We start from the raw sequence: 15,458 nt of genomic DNA on the forward strand, positions 1-15,458 counted from the left end.
CACTGAGCCACCCAGGCACCCCACCATAACCCATTTTTAACCTGAATGCTACTAAACCAGCAGGAATACAGATCTCTGACTTCTATCACTGACCAATGGGCTCCCTTTTATGGACTCAAACTGATTACCTCAAGCCGACCTACTACAGTCTTCCTTTTAATTAAGTTAAAGTCTGCTGATCAATAACTTAATTACTTGTGCAAAATGCTTTCTTTCATGTAAAGTAATATGATCAAGAAAACAATATACCATCATACTCATAGTTTCCTCCCACACCCAAGAGGAGTTAATCATTTAAGGTGTGTACATGAGAAGCCCAGAATTTTGGAGACCATCTTAGAAATCTGCCCACCACACTTTGGAAATGAAAAATATCAGAAAACAAGAAATAACTATTTCATAAAATATAATTGCTGAAAAAATTAAAGTAGAAAATTTGAAAGACAATATCAAGGAAATAGAATGTGCAGAGAGAGAAGAGGAGAGAGAAAGAGAAAGAACAAAGAAAACTATGGGCAAAAATTAAGAAATTTAGAGATACTATATAGAAAATTTAATATTCAACAAATTATAGTTTTATAAAGAATAAAGAAAATTCCAAGGAAAAGAGTATTAAAGAAAAAATCAAGAGAATTCCCCTGAAATAAAGAACATACATTTCTAATTGAAAAAAAATCTTCCACTACCCAGCAAAAAAGAATAAAAACAGATCCATAACCAGAGTATACATTATAAAATTTTAGTATAAGAAATAGAAAATTCTAAAGTCTCCAGAAATTTAAAGGAAATAAGCCATAAACAAAGGAGCAAGACTGATATTTCTCACAAGCAGCACTAAATATTAAATGACAGTGGAGCAAGTACTCTAAAACTCTAAGGGAAAAATGCTTTCAAACTAAAACTCCACTAAGCCAAACCCTCATCATATGGGAGGATACAAGAACATCAGGCATTTTCGTATACGCCAAATTTCCACACATTTACTTCCCATGAAACTTTCTTGAGAAGTCCTGAAAAACATTTTTCAGCAAATTCATGAGTAAATCAATAAAGAGAAAGATAGGATTCAGAAAATATAGGATGAAATCAGGAAGACAATGAGGAGAGACCTCAATGTGAGGTAACTGCTGGAACTCCTGGAAACAATCTAGATAATGGGGAATGAAAGGAGAGCTACAAAGGGAAAGGTATAAATTAAAAATACTGAGGCAGCAAACTGGGCATGTGAGAAGTAGGATAATTATTGTACAACACAAAAACCTCACAAGTGAGGGTTTGCCACATTGTGCATTATTTTGACTCTATTGGAACTGTATTTGCATAAACATTGATGAGCAATGATCCTTGATTTAATTTCAGTTTGATAGGATAAAGTTGAGAGAAATGGAGGAGTGCTGGGGAGCTTTAAAAAGCTAAATCTTCATTTTTATTATAGAAAGTCAAATGGTAGAATCTAAAAGTCATCAACCCAAAAATATTCTTAGAAACATATAATTCTTAGAAACTCCCTTAGGGCGCCTGGGTGGCTGAGTTGGTTAAGCATCTGCCTTAGGCTCAGGCTCCCAGGTCTTGATCCCAGGACGGCCACAGGTCTCCCTGCTCAGCGGGAAGTCTGCTTCTCCCTCTGCCCCTCCCCCTTGCTCATGCTCTCAAGCACCCTGTCTCTCAAATAAGTAAACAAAATCTTAAAAAAAAAAAAAGAAAAAAAGAAACATATATTTGGAAATCAAAAGAAACAGCTGAATTAGAACTTTGCTTCTAGGAAAGGGAGTAGGATGGGAACTGCTCATTATTAGCTTTCTGTTACCATTTGATTTTTTTCTAATAATGTTCTGTTGTACTTTTAACTTTTTAACCATAAAGAAGCATCTTCTGCAGCTGTTTGTTGGGTCATAATTGAATTTCAGATATTCTTCTAGAAAAAAAACACTATTGCAATATTTTATTAAATAAACACAAAAAACTAAGCTTTTAACATGTAGAATTTTACCCTCATATAGCATATACTTTCCCCCACAACTAACAAATTGAAACTTCTTGATTTCTGGCTTTTTCCAGTAATAATATTGTCTGCATGTGTTTTTATTAACTATACTAAATAAAGCCTACATCTGTAGCACTTTGGTGGTATTAAAGCATTTTCACTTTTATTATGTTAATTATCCTTCCAATTACTCTGTGATAAAGGCAGAGTAAATACTCATTAAATATTAATAATTATTAACATTAAATATTCGTTCTATTTTATAGATTACAAACCTGAGTTTCATAGAGTTAAATATATACTCAGAATCTTGGTTTTTTTTTTTCTTAGAAACAATATTCTAACATTAGTATAGTATATTGTTCATCACACAAGTTCCTTGTTAGAATATAATACATTTTTTTTTACTTTTTAATTTCCAGACCCAATGTCATTTTGTGTCATTTTGATAATTATGGCATTTTGTTTATCTAACTGACGTTTTATTTTAAATATACCACTATGTACATCCACCCAGTGTCATTGTGAAAGGCAATTTCCTTGATTTTTATATAATTGTAGGTAGAAAATGTGTTTTTAAATATATATATGCATATATATATATATATATATATATACACACTTATAGTACATTTACAATTTTGTGTCTACTTTGTCCAAAAAAGTGCATGAGTCTATATTTGCTCTACAAAGTTCCTCGGTATTTTAGAATATATGCCATGCCTCTTAAAAGAAATGCATACACCAAAAGATCCACATTTGAAAAATCAAGAAAATAGGAGGCAAGCATTAGTTTATTGAAGATTCCTTCAGTCCTCCATGCTCCATTTCAGAAAACTCCCACACTTCTCATTCTGTTCTTAGGATATTATAAGAGACTGATACTGAGAACAATTGGTTCTGCCCTTGGAGAGCTACTAAATATGAGATTTCCCTTGGAGTCATTTGAAAAATGAACTCAGACAGGAGTTAAGAAAGAGGAGAGATGAAAGTAGACTCCAGTAGTGGAGAGAAAAGGTGATGACTCCAGCAGAAAGGAAAAGTAGTTCACTTCTTCTCAAGCAAAATCAGTGAGGGTTTGTGATGGTCATAAACGCATCCTAGCATCACACAGACAGCTGAACAGCAAGTATACAGTGGTTACAAGATGGATCCCAGAAGAACAATTCCATTTATCGCATGAGAACTTTAGGGAGCCAAAACATCACAAAAATCTGAACAGGAAGATCCCCCACATCCTTAGGCATGTAACTACTTTTCAGATACAAAATACATATATATCCAAAATTTGGCACCACAGAGAAAGTGGGCTTGCCAATTTCATAAAGAACAGATGAATTGATGTTGTTTTACTTTACTTAAATGTATTAATATAACTCTGGCAATAATTCCTGTCCAATGTCTCAGCTACTTCCAGTAGTGCTAAGAAAAATGAACTATGCCAATACAGCCATATTCTATAAAGCTAGTTACTTAGAGAATTGTTGCGAACAACAATAACAAACTGCAATGCTACAAATGCTATTTAGAAAGTTTTGTTCATCTGCCTGTATAACAAACATTTATTGAGTCTTGCCAGATTCCCGACAGAAGTGCCAAATAAGGCTTGGGTCTTGGTGTTTCACACAGCGCTGTGGCCAGGAGACCAAGAGCTGACACAGAGACACTTGAAGTACCCTTAGCAGAAGAGAAATGGAGGAGCCATAGAACATTAAGGATTAATTCAGGAAGACCCAAGACCGTGGAGGACTTGCCTGCTGTCTACACTGTTTTCCAGCCAGAGGTTGTTATTATGACAGACTATGAAACTTTTATCAAAATCCCAGGCTGTTGGAAGCAAGGTCTGATCCTTCGAACTCACATGTCATCCTGTTGCATGGATAAGCCCTCTGAGATAGCAGAAGTCAGAGAAAAAAATGTTGGGGGGAAGCTTATTGGCTGACAGGTGAAAAATGATAGGATAAATGTATCCTGCTCCATGAAAGTTGTCAACCAAAGCACTGAGAAAGGCCTTGACACCAACAATGTTATCACTGAGTAAGAAGAGAGGCAGAGGCAGTCCTTCCATAATTATACTGGGCAGATCACCCTCAAGGCTGTCCTGCACACCACCTGTAAGCAATGTGGCTATAAAAACTAGTTTACAAAGGATAGTTTTATGCTACCTTGAGGAACTAAATATTCTCTGATGCCTGATGAGGAAGAGGAGAAGGAAGAGGAAAAACCAGCAGAATCTGAGAAGCCTGACCCGATGAGGGATTCTTCTAGAAAAAGAAACTCCTCAGCTTCCTTCACACAGTGAGACCTGCTCTCAGTTTAGAAAGTAATGGAGACTGGCTGCTGCTGCTGCTGCTGCTGCTGCTGCTGCTGCTGCTGCTGGAAAAGAAGAAGAACTGAAGAAAGAGAAGAAGAGGAAGGAAAAGCAGCAGCAGCAGAAACAATGGCAGCACAAGGAGTGAGAGTGAAAGTGAATAGGGGTGGTTGAGAGAAGAAGGAACCAGGAGCCTTGTGCCTTGAAGCCCTAGCTCCTGGAAAGACTCAATGGTGAGAATATGGTCTCCCACCCCATTGACTTCTCTCCCATGGGAGATGGCTTCCTCTCAGGGCCACAGGTTTGGCCACAGGTAGGTTTGGGAGTTAGATGACAAAAGCATCTGTCTGAATGAGTTGTCATTAACTTGTCACTCTTTGCAACTGACCCTTGCAGTTCATCCATTCATTGACTCAACTTCATTTAGCAGAAGGTCCTATTACCTCTCCAGCTGCCACTGACAGAGCTAGATTTCTGTACAGGAATCCAGGCTAGATCCACAGGTACTGCTGTGCAGGCAAGCCTGGCTATAGTTGGAGAACAGTGATGGGTCCCTCCCTGTTGGTGAGTGATCTCTACAGTATCCAACACTGGGGCAGAGGGAGACCTATGATATGAGGGAGAACATGGTGAGAAGTGGTGCTTACTTTTTCCATTCCTGCAACATGACTCTACTGTGCTAGAACAGACAGCCAGAAAAACCATTATTTGCAATGACTGAGCTTGTATGTGACATTCTACCAGACCATTGAACCAGATAGCTCAAGCCAAGATCATTGCTTTACTCTGTACTTACTACTGTGTAAGCCAATTGGTTCCACTTCAGGTCTCTGCTTAAATTCCTGGCATTGCAGAGGCCAAAAATGTCAAATAAAAGGCATAATGCCTGCCCTCAAGAAGTTGTTTAATGAAGAAAGGATCATAAATTTAAAAACAATGCAGTGAGATAAAGCATGAAAGAAGGTGGTATTTAGTGTGAAGGCAGCTGAACAGGGTCTTCATACCAAATACCAAATACTGTTTTAGGGTAGGACTAGGCAAGTTATCCAGACTTGAGCTGGATTTTAAAGGTGAAGTAAAAGAGGTTGATTCCAAATTAGGTGGAAAAAAGCAAGATGAATAATTCGCTAAGATTATGTTTAGTGTACATAACAAAAAGTCAATGAACATAGCTTAAACCTATAGGATTTTTCCCCCATTATAAATCCTCCTTCGGTGGGAACTTTAAGGATGGTGCCGTCTCTCAAGGAGCTGATGAAGAATTCAAGTTCTCTTTGGCTTCTTTCTTTGCCAATCTTAGTGGGTTTGTCTTTGTTCTCTTGGGCACAAGATAGCTGTTGTACCTCCAGGCATCATGTATACATATTAGTCAGAAAAAAGGGAAGAAAGGTGAAGGTGTCCCTTTTATTAGAAGAACAATAGCTTTTCTAAAAGTCTTAGCCAATAGGATTTAGCTGTTTTATTATGGGCCAAAACTTGATCACATGAGCACTCCTAAAGGCACAGGAATCTAGAGAGAGAAGCATTTTTAACTTGGCACATTGCCTCCCCCAAACAAAAATGAGGTGATGCTAGTGAGAAGGAGAAAACAGATGTTAGATAGGAAACTACTACCAGCATTTCTATTTTTGAGATGATAAAATAGCTGTATTTTTCCCTATTCTACCTACTAAGTAAAACTAAAAACTTTGAACATTATATAAAACATGTGTTTTTTGGGGACACCTGGGTGGCTCAGTGGGTTAAGCCGCTGCCTTCGGCTCAGGTCATGATCTCAGGGTCCTGGGATCGAGTCCCGCATCGGGCTCTCTGCTCAGCAGGGAGCCTGCTTCCTCCTCTCTCTCTACCTGCCTCTCTGCCTGCTTGTGATCTCTCTCTGTCAAATAAATAAATAAAATCTTTAAAAAAAAAAAAACATGTGTTTTTTTACCACAATGAAATCAAACTAGAAATCAGTAAAAGAAAGACAGAAAGAAAATATTAAGACACTTGAAAAATCTGGAAAACTAAATCAATAGTATTCAATTTCCATTTTGCTTTTAATTTATTTATCAAGGGGAATAATCTCCATGCTAGAAAATTAGAAAAAAAATCAACATTAATGAACAAAATCCCAAGATACATGAGAAGATAATAAGAATATTTCTAGTAGGCCTTTAACTGTCTCAGATTATAACTGATAAATGGAGGGATGGATGGATAACCCTCCACATTGTACTATTACCTTGTGCTTATATTTATATATTTTTTTCTGTCCAGTTGTTTATAAGCTCTCTGGAGGAACCACTTCAAGTAGAAATATTGTCTCTTTCTTCTTTTTTTTTTTAAGATTTTATTTATTTATTTGACAGACAGAGATCACAAGTAGGCAGAGAGAGAGGGGGAAGCAGGCTCCCTGCTGAGCCAAGAGCCCGATGTGGGGCTCGATCCCAGGACCCTGGGATCATGACCTGAGCCGAAGGCAGAGGCTTTAACCCACTGAGCCACCCAGGCGCCCCTGTCTCTTTCTTCTTTATACTAAAAGTCTTGAGCACAGTGGTCACTCAAAAATTACAATTGAGTTAAATAATTGATTAATTAATTAATTCATTGATTATTTGAATGAATTAGTTTCTAGCCATAGAGAATTCATTTATGAATGAACCAATTCAAGCTGATGAACCAATCACCTCTAAAACACTGTCAAATTTTATAAGTTACTTTTCTCTTAGTGAATATCATTTCTTAAGGGACACACATGTGAAATGAATGAAAAATAAAAATCAAGCAAAAGAAGCTAGTAAATGTGCCAAACACGGGCATTTACAATTAAACTTATAGCTTTCTGACAGTAGGATCAGACACACACACACACACACACACACACACACAGATATGGTCAATCAAACACATTTTATTATTTAGAAAAAGGAAAAAGGATAATACTCTCCTCAGATTTTCTATGAATAAATCAAATGATAACTGCCAAATGAAAGTGCATATTCAGGATATGATAATGGGAGCATATGGTTCCATCATGGGAAGTGACAGTTAGTAGGCTCTGCTGGCCAGAGCACATGTTTAACATGGTGATCACTTTTGGCACATCATTTAAAGTTATATATTAATAAATTCTCGGGTGTTTTAGGGGAATGTGAGCTAAATGGTAAAAGGTATTGAACTATATCATCCAAGCAATGTGTTGAGAGACTTAGGGAGAAGAAGAAAAATCCATGGGAAAGCATATGAATTATCTAAATACTTGAAGGACATTCATGTAAATGAGGAAGAAAATGCTGGAGGAGTTGAAGTCAAAATGACATGAGAGACACACGGTTAGGTTCAGTATCAGTAAGAGTTCTGAATGGCTGTAACATTTCAATATCAGGCATCTTCCCATGAGACATAGCCATCCCATTACAGAAAAGTTTTAATGAAATCACAGGTAAGCATTAACCGAGGACATTAAGACACTTCTAGAGGAATAAGAGATTGAGTCAGAGGACTTCAGAACGTCGTTTAAACATTCAGATTCTATAGCTCTAACAGCTTAAGGTATAAATTACTGGTAGATTTTCACCAATTCTACTGTATGATTTTACTCAATTCTATTTGCGAATGCTAACTTCTATTTGGCCTAAATAAAATCTGTAATTTTTTAAATAAAGAAAATAAATTGGGTCACCCAAGATTCAAATCTAAGGCCTGGGTTTCATAAAAACAGTGTTTCAAATAACTCTATCACTAAGACTTGCATTTAAATGGGACCACATTTATTATCCAAGACTTATTGGCATCTATGGCTCTAGTACATAATTCTGGCTTATTTTTGTTTAGGAGGGTACAATTCTCATTGACAGTATGTTTTAGGCAAAAAAATATTTGAGGATGTATGGCTGTAGCTACAAAAGCAGTTTATGTTAAAAACATAAAAATGATAATAGTATATAAATGTATTAAGGAAGAAGGTGTGTCTCTTCAAATAAATATTTAGAAGAATTTATATGATAAGCTATAAGAGATAACTCCATTTCTATACAGCTTATGATCTACAGTCAAAAGATACTTGCCTTCATCTTAAAAATTAGGTGTTTGAGGGGCGCCTGGGTGGCTCAGTGGGTTAAGCCGCTGCCTTCGGCTCAGGTCATGATCTCAGGGTCCTGGGATCGAGCCCCGCATCGGGCTCTCTGCTCAGCAGGGAACCTGCTTCCGCCTCTCTCTCTACCTGCCTCTCTGCCTGCTTGTGATCTCTCTCTGTCAAATAAATAAATAAAATCTTTAAAAAAAAAAATTAGGTGTTTGAGAAAAGTAATTATATTTGTAATTATGAATAATAATACAACCTGAAATATTGACAAAAGCAACAACAACAGCAAAAAACATGAGTCTGGAACATTCTGGACTCATTACCTGGCACCTTACAGTGCAACTATAAATGCTATATAAACACTGATTAAAATGAAAGACAGGAAATCTCACACACAAGAATTATGTGCTGACGTAGCACAGACTTCTGTTTTCACTCCATTAAATCTGATTTCCACATATGGCCTCTAGAAAAACAGAGTGAGCCTCGAGTGAACATTGCAATTTACGCACAATGTGTAGCTTTAGGAGTTATCTCTTTTCTTAACATTTTTAAAGAGGGAAACGCTCAAGAGAAAAATGACTGGAGCTATCTGGGTGGCTCAGTCAGTTGGGCTTCCCGCTCTTGATTTGGCTCTGGTCATGGTCTTGGGGTTGTGGGATCAGATCCCGGGTCAACTTCACTGGGTGTGGAGCCTGCATGGGACTCTCTCCCCCTTTCCTTTGGCTGCCTTCTCTGCAAGTGTGCGGTCTTTCTCTGAAAGAAGGAAAGAAAGAAAGGAAGGAAAGGAAGAAAGAGAGAAGGAAGAAAGGAAGGAAGATGACTGAAAAAGGTGACACTTGACTTCAAGAAAATCATGATTCTTGACATTTTGTTACTGAGAGACTCTAAAACTTGGGTAAACATTGTCTGGTAAAGGAGTTATGTTCCTTTATGAAGCCCCAGATATAAACCCTCAAAGTTCTCTAAGATTTGTGAGGATTTGGGGAAATATCTAAGTAAACCCATATTTTCTCTTAACATCTTCAAAGAACAAGAAAAAAACAATGCCTAATGAGTTCTTTTTGAGGCTTAAGCAGAAGATTTAAGAAATACATGAGAAAAGCAACATGTGTTCACGAAATTGTTTTAAAAGAAAGGATTTCCTGAGAAGAATGTGACTGCAGAATTTCTTCCATCCATTTTCTTGAAAAAATGGCTTCATGCACTGCTGACAAACTGATTAGGTATAGATGGAGGGAGTCAAAAGAAATTCCTTATTGCTTTTGATGAAACTCACAAAATTTATTCAACTTAGAGACGAAAATTATTGAACTTAGAGACAAGACACTTTAAAATTCAAGGCGGTCTTTCTTGATGAGAAAAGCCTAGTTTGGAGGGGAAGAAATAAGGTATTATTATCTAGTACCAACTACCTTAGCAACTTTGGGAAACGATACTTAATATCCTGGCAACCAGGGCTGTTCAGCTCCAAACCATCATAATGACCGCTACTACTGATTTGTCCCTGCTGTGTTGGATGCTTTACTCAGCTTCACTTTCTAGTCTGGTGAACCTGGTCATATTATTTAACTCCAGTCTTCCAGTTTCTTACTGAAGCAAAGTTAATGATAGTTGCATAGTTGTGAAGATTTTAGCACTTAGCCTACAGAGTGCCTGATATATAATACGATTTTATACATGTTTTCTTCTTATTATTATCTCTTGAATCATAACCTAGAAGTACGTATTATTTAAAGATGGGTATCACAGTAAAATCAAGCAAGAAATTAGAAGCCATAACTTTTAGAAACTGGGTAACGTGTTTAGTTTGGCAGACTGTGTAGTATTCGGCCCACGGAATGTTTTCATTTTTAGATGTCGAATTATTTCTCAATGTACAAAAATAGGCTTAATAAACCAATTTCAATCTCCAGCTCTCATGAGAAATGTAAAATATCTGATCATTTTAGGTGTACCAACCCAAAGGACAGGCACAGGGTAAACTTGGAGCCATATTTTTAGTAAAGTTTCTCGAGTTTGCTATGGCTTCCATGTGTATTGTTATCTTCACAATGAGAACAAAATAAATATAATTCACCATGGTGCCTGCAAGTTTGTGGACCAATATTATTTTTTGTAGATTTTTTTCCATAGAGTTTGCAAACTGGTTGTGCCTGCTTTTGACTGAAAAATATACAGATTTAACTCCTTCTGTCTGAACTACCGAGGAAAGTGAGATAAAAGTTGTTTTTCAAGTGTGTGCCTTTTGTTTGGGGGTATACTATGTCACCCCTTTCTAGGACTGTTTCCTTTCTAAGCATAAAATAATAAAGCATACATATGTATATACATATTTTGAACTGATGGGATGCTGTGCTTAATAGTCTCAAAATATTATGCCATCCGAATGTCCTTAAAGTAGATGAATATTCTAAGTAAATTTGTGTGTGTGTTTATTGAAATATAATAGACATATACCACTGAGTAAATTTTAAGTTTATAACTTGTTGATTTAATACACATATATTGCAATGCGATTACCACTTAGCCTTAGCTAACACCTCTATCACATCACATATTTTTATTTCTTATTTGTGGTGAGAATACTGATGACTAGTCTCTTAGCAACTTTCAGGTATATCATACAGTATCGTTAACTATAATCACAATGCTGTGTATTAGATCCCCAAGCTTATACATCTTATAACTGCAACTACATACACTTTGATCAATATCTCCCCAAGGCACCCACTCCCCAGCCCCTGGTAACCACCACTGTACTCTGTTTCTGTGAGTTTAGCTTTTTTAGATTCCACATATGAAAGATACACACAGTGCTCACCTTTCTCTGTCTGACTGACTTATTTCATATATGCCTTGAAGGTCCATACACATGATCACAAATGGCAGAAATTTCTTCTTTCTCATGGCTGAATAATATTCCATCATGTATTTACACCCAGTCCTTTTTATCCATTCATCTATTGATGAACCCTTAAGTTGCTCCCATATTTGACTATTGTTAAAAATGCTGTAATAAACACGGGAGTACACGGAATGTCTGGGTGACTCAGTCAGTTAAGCATTTGCCTTTGGCTCAGGGATTGAGTCCCACATCAGGCTCCTTGCTCAGGGTGGGACCCTGCTTCTCCCTCTCTCTCTGCCACTACCCCCTGCTTGTGCTCGCTCTCTCTCTCTCTGACAAATAAACTAAAAAAAAATCTTAAAGAAAAATGGGAGTGCAGATATCTTTTCAATATCCTGCTTTCATTTCATTAGGATATATATACTCAGAAATGGGAATGCTGGAACATATAGTAGATCTACTTTAAATTTTCTGAGGAAGCTTCATACTGTTTTCCAAAGTGGTTGAACCAGTTTACTTTCCTACCAACAGTGCTCAGGGGTTCCCTTTTCTCCATGCCCTCACCAACACTAGTTACCTCTTGGGTTTTTTTTGACAATAGTCATTTTAACAGATGTGAGATGGAATCTCATTGTGGTTTTGGTTGCGCTTTCCTCATGATTTGTAATATTGAGCCTTTTTTCATGGACCGGTTGGTCATTTGGATGTCTTCTTGGGAAAAATGTCTGTCTGTTCCTCTGAACATTTTTTACTAGGAATATTCTTTTTTTTGTTGTTTTTGTTTTTGGTAATTGAATTGTATGAATTCTTTATATATTTTGGAAATGAACCCCTTATCAGGTATATGGTTTGCAAATACTTTCTCCCATGTCATAAGCCACTTTTTCGTTTTGTTGATTATTTTTCTGGGCAGAAGATTCTTAGTTTGATGTAGTTCTCATTTTTGCTTTTTGCTTCTGTGGTTTGTGCTTTCGGTGTTATATCCAAAAAGTCATTGACAAGTTCAGTGTCAGGGAGCATTTTCACCTAGGAGTTTTATGGTTTCAGGTCTTGTGTTTAGCCTCTAATCCATTTTCAGTTGATATTTGTGAGTAGTATAAGGGGTACAATTTCACTTTTCTGTATATGATTATTCAGTTTTTGACCACTATTTATTGGAGAGCCTATCCTCTCTCCACTGAGTATTTTTGGTCCAATTGTCATATATTAGTTGACCATGTATGCAGGATTTATTTCTGGGTCCTCTGGGTCCTGTTCTATTGGTATATGTGTCTATTTTTATGTCAGTATCATGCTGTTATGATTATTATACCTTTGTACTATAATTTGAGATCAGACAATGTGATGCCTCCAGCTTTGTTCTTCTATCTCAGAATTACTTTGGTTATTCGGGATCTTTTGTGGCTCCATATGAATTTTAGGATTGTTTTCTCTTTCTGTGAAAAATGCCACTGGAAATTTTATAGAGATTGCATTAAATCTGTAGATGGCTTTGGGTAGTATGGACATTTTAACAGTATTAATTCTTCCAAATGCATGAATACATATTTTTCCATTTGTCTTGTCTTATTCAATTTCTTCATCAAAGTCTTATAGTTTTCAGTATATGGAACTTTCCCTGGTTGAATTTATTCCTAAGAATTATATTGTTCTGAAGCTATTATAAATGGAATTTTTAAATTTCTTTTTCAGAGATTTCATTGTCAGTCTATAGAAGCCCAACTGATTTCTCTATGTTGCCCTTATATCCTACAACTTTGCAAAATTCATTGATTGACCAGAGTTTTTTAATGAAGTCTTTAGGATTTCTATATATAATATCATTTATGTGCAAATAAAGACAATATTACTTCTTCCTTTCTGATTTAGATGTCTTTTATTTCTTTTTTCTTGCCTGATTGTTCTAGCAAAGACCAGAAACATGTTGAATAAGATTGGTGAGAATAGAGATGCCTTGGTGGCTCAGTCAGTTAAGTGGCTGCCTTAGGCTCAGGTCATGATCCCAGGGTCCTGGGATTCAGTGGTGTAGGGCTCCCTGCTGAGCAGGGAGCCTGTTTCTCCCTCTCCCACTGCCCTTCCCCCAGCTTGGGCTCTCTCACTTGCTATCTCTCTCTCTCTCACTCACATCTTTGGGCGGGGGGGAGGGAGGATTTTAAGAGTAGGCACCCTTGTCTTGTTCCTGATCTTAGAGGAAAAGCTTTTAAACTTTCACCATTATATGTGATGTTAGCTGTGGGTTTGTTTTATATAATCTTTATTATACTGAGGTATGTTTCTTCTTTAATCAATTTGTTGAGGGTTTTTAGATGTTGCATTTTGTCCAATACTTTTTCTGCATTTATTGAAATGGTCATATGATTTTTATACTTCATTTTATTAATGTGCTGTGTCATATTTGTTGATTTGCATTCACTGAATCACTCTTGCATCACAGAGATATATCCCACTTGAACATGGTATGTGATCCCCTTAATGTGCTGTTGAATTAAGTTTAGTGATATTTTGTTGAGAATTTTTGTATTGGTATTCATCAGAGATAGTGGTCTGTAGTTTTATTTTCTTACAGTGTCCTTCTGACTTTGGTATTAGGGTAATGCTGGCCTTGTGAAATAAGTTTGGAAGTGTTCCCTCCTCTTCAATTGTTGGGAAGAGTTTGGGAAGGATAGTTATTAATTCTTCGAATGTATGGCAGCATTCACTAGTAAAACCCTCTGGTCTTGGGTTTTTCTTTGTTGGAAGGTTTTTGATTACAGATTCAACTTACTTACTAATCTGTTCAGATTTTCTATTTCTTTATTCAGTTTCAGTAAATTTTATGCTTTTAGAAATTTATTCATTTCCAGATTACCCAATTTGTTGGCATGGAATTGTTCATAGTAGTTTTTTTATGATCCTTTGTATTTCTGCATTAACACTTGAAATGTCTCTTCTTTAATTTCTGATTTTATTTGAGAATTCTTGTTTTTTCTTAGTCTAGCAGAAGGTTGTCAATGTAATTTATTGAGTCTAGCAAAATGGTTGTCAATATAATTTATTGAGTACTGTGAATCTTAAAGAAATAAAGTATTTTTTACGTTGGATAACAATTTCCCTTTGGATGGCATAGTAGTTAATGTTATTCACCTTATATTTCTGAAATTTTTCATTAAGGAGTCAGACATGAAACAATGTTCACACATACACACCATACATATACAAGAAGAAATAAATCAAAGTCACCCCAGATAATGATAGCTCATTATGCAAGCAGAGCCCAGGGGGACGTACTTGCTAACAGGTGCACACCTCAGTAAGACAACATATATGAATCTTTACCAAAGTCTTTAAAAAATACTATAAACAAAATCCAGAGATATATCTTGATGCTCCTTTTAGAATATAAAATCTCTACAAATGTAAAAAAAAATTTAAAAAGATAATAGGCAGTAGAGTATTAGGTAAGTTTTTCAAATTGCTGTTCATTCTTTAAAACTATGGAATTAAATATTTTTCATTATACACCTTTAGTTCTTGTATAGACAAGAACTATGAAAAAAATTTAACACAGTAATTAAAAATAATTGTTTCTCCAACCCAATAAAAGTTTACACCAAGTAAAACAAAATTATTTTTCTTGCACTGGTATCTGACATAATTTTTATAGAGTTTTCTATAAGTCTTTCTAAAGTGGGAGTAGGGGCAACAGAGTTCTTAATAAAATGACACACACAAAAAAATAAGAGTAAGAGCAGTTATATCCATATGTGAAACATATTGCTAAGATTAGAAAAATAATGTGTCTTTACTCATTTTTGTGCTCTTTGTGTTCCATTAATATCCTATTTATTTGAGAGAAAATAATTGGGCCCTGAAAGATGCTACATAAGTGATTATTTGATTCAGAAAAGAGTTATGTCTCCTGAAAGAATATTATTATTGCTCATTTTATAATCAGAGGTAAATTTATAGTATCATCTTTCATATCCATGTTTCAACTAGAAATTTGAAACTGATTTCAAAGAATATCATTTGCCCTGAATGAATAGGATTTGTTCTGTTTCTAGATTAATAATGTTTCTGGAGTTTGGATAATTTTATTCCCAAGTACTTTTCACTTCTACCACTTAATATAGCCCTGCCATGTCCCAAATTTTTGCTCTTGGTTTTTCTATCTCTTATAGAGTAAGAAATTAGATACATAATAAATGTTTGCCTAATAGCAACATAATGCACTGAAACTTATTTTTTTTTTACCTGCTAAAATATCACA

At 35.9% G+C, this 15,458-nt stretch overlaps 1 pseudogene; it reads left to right on the forward strand.

Annotated features, from left to right (window-relative positions):
- Window positions 1–1,097: 1,097 nt before the first annotated feature.
- On the forward strand, window positions 1,098–4,286 carry LOC125101643 (nucleolar protein of 40 kDa-like; annotated as a pseudogene).
- Window positions 4,287–15,458: the final 11,172 nt, after the last annotated feature.

Source organism: Lutra lutra, chromosome 6 (assembly GCF_902655055.1).
Source record: "Lutra lutra chromosome 6, mLutLut1.2, whole genome shotgun sequence".
In the NCBI taxonomy this organism is placed as follows: domain Eukaryota; kingdom Metazoa; phylum Chordata; class Mammalia; order Carnivora; family Mustelidae; genus Lutra; species Lutra lutra.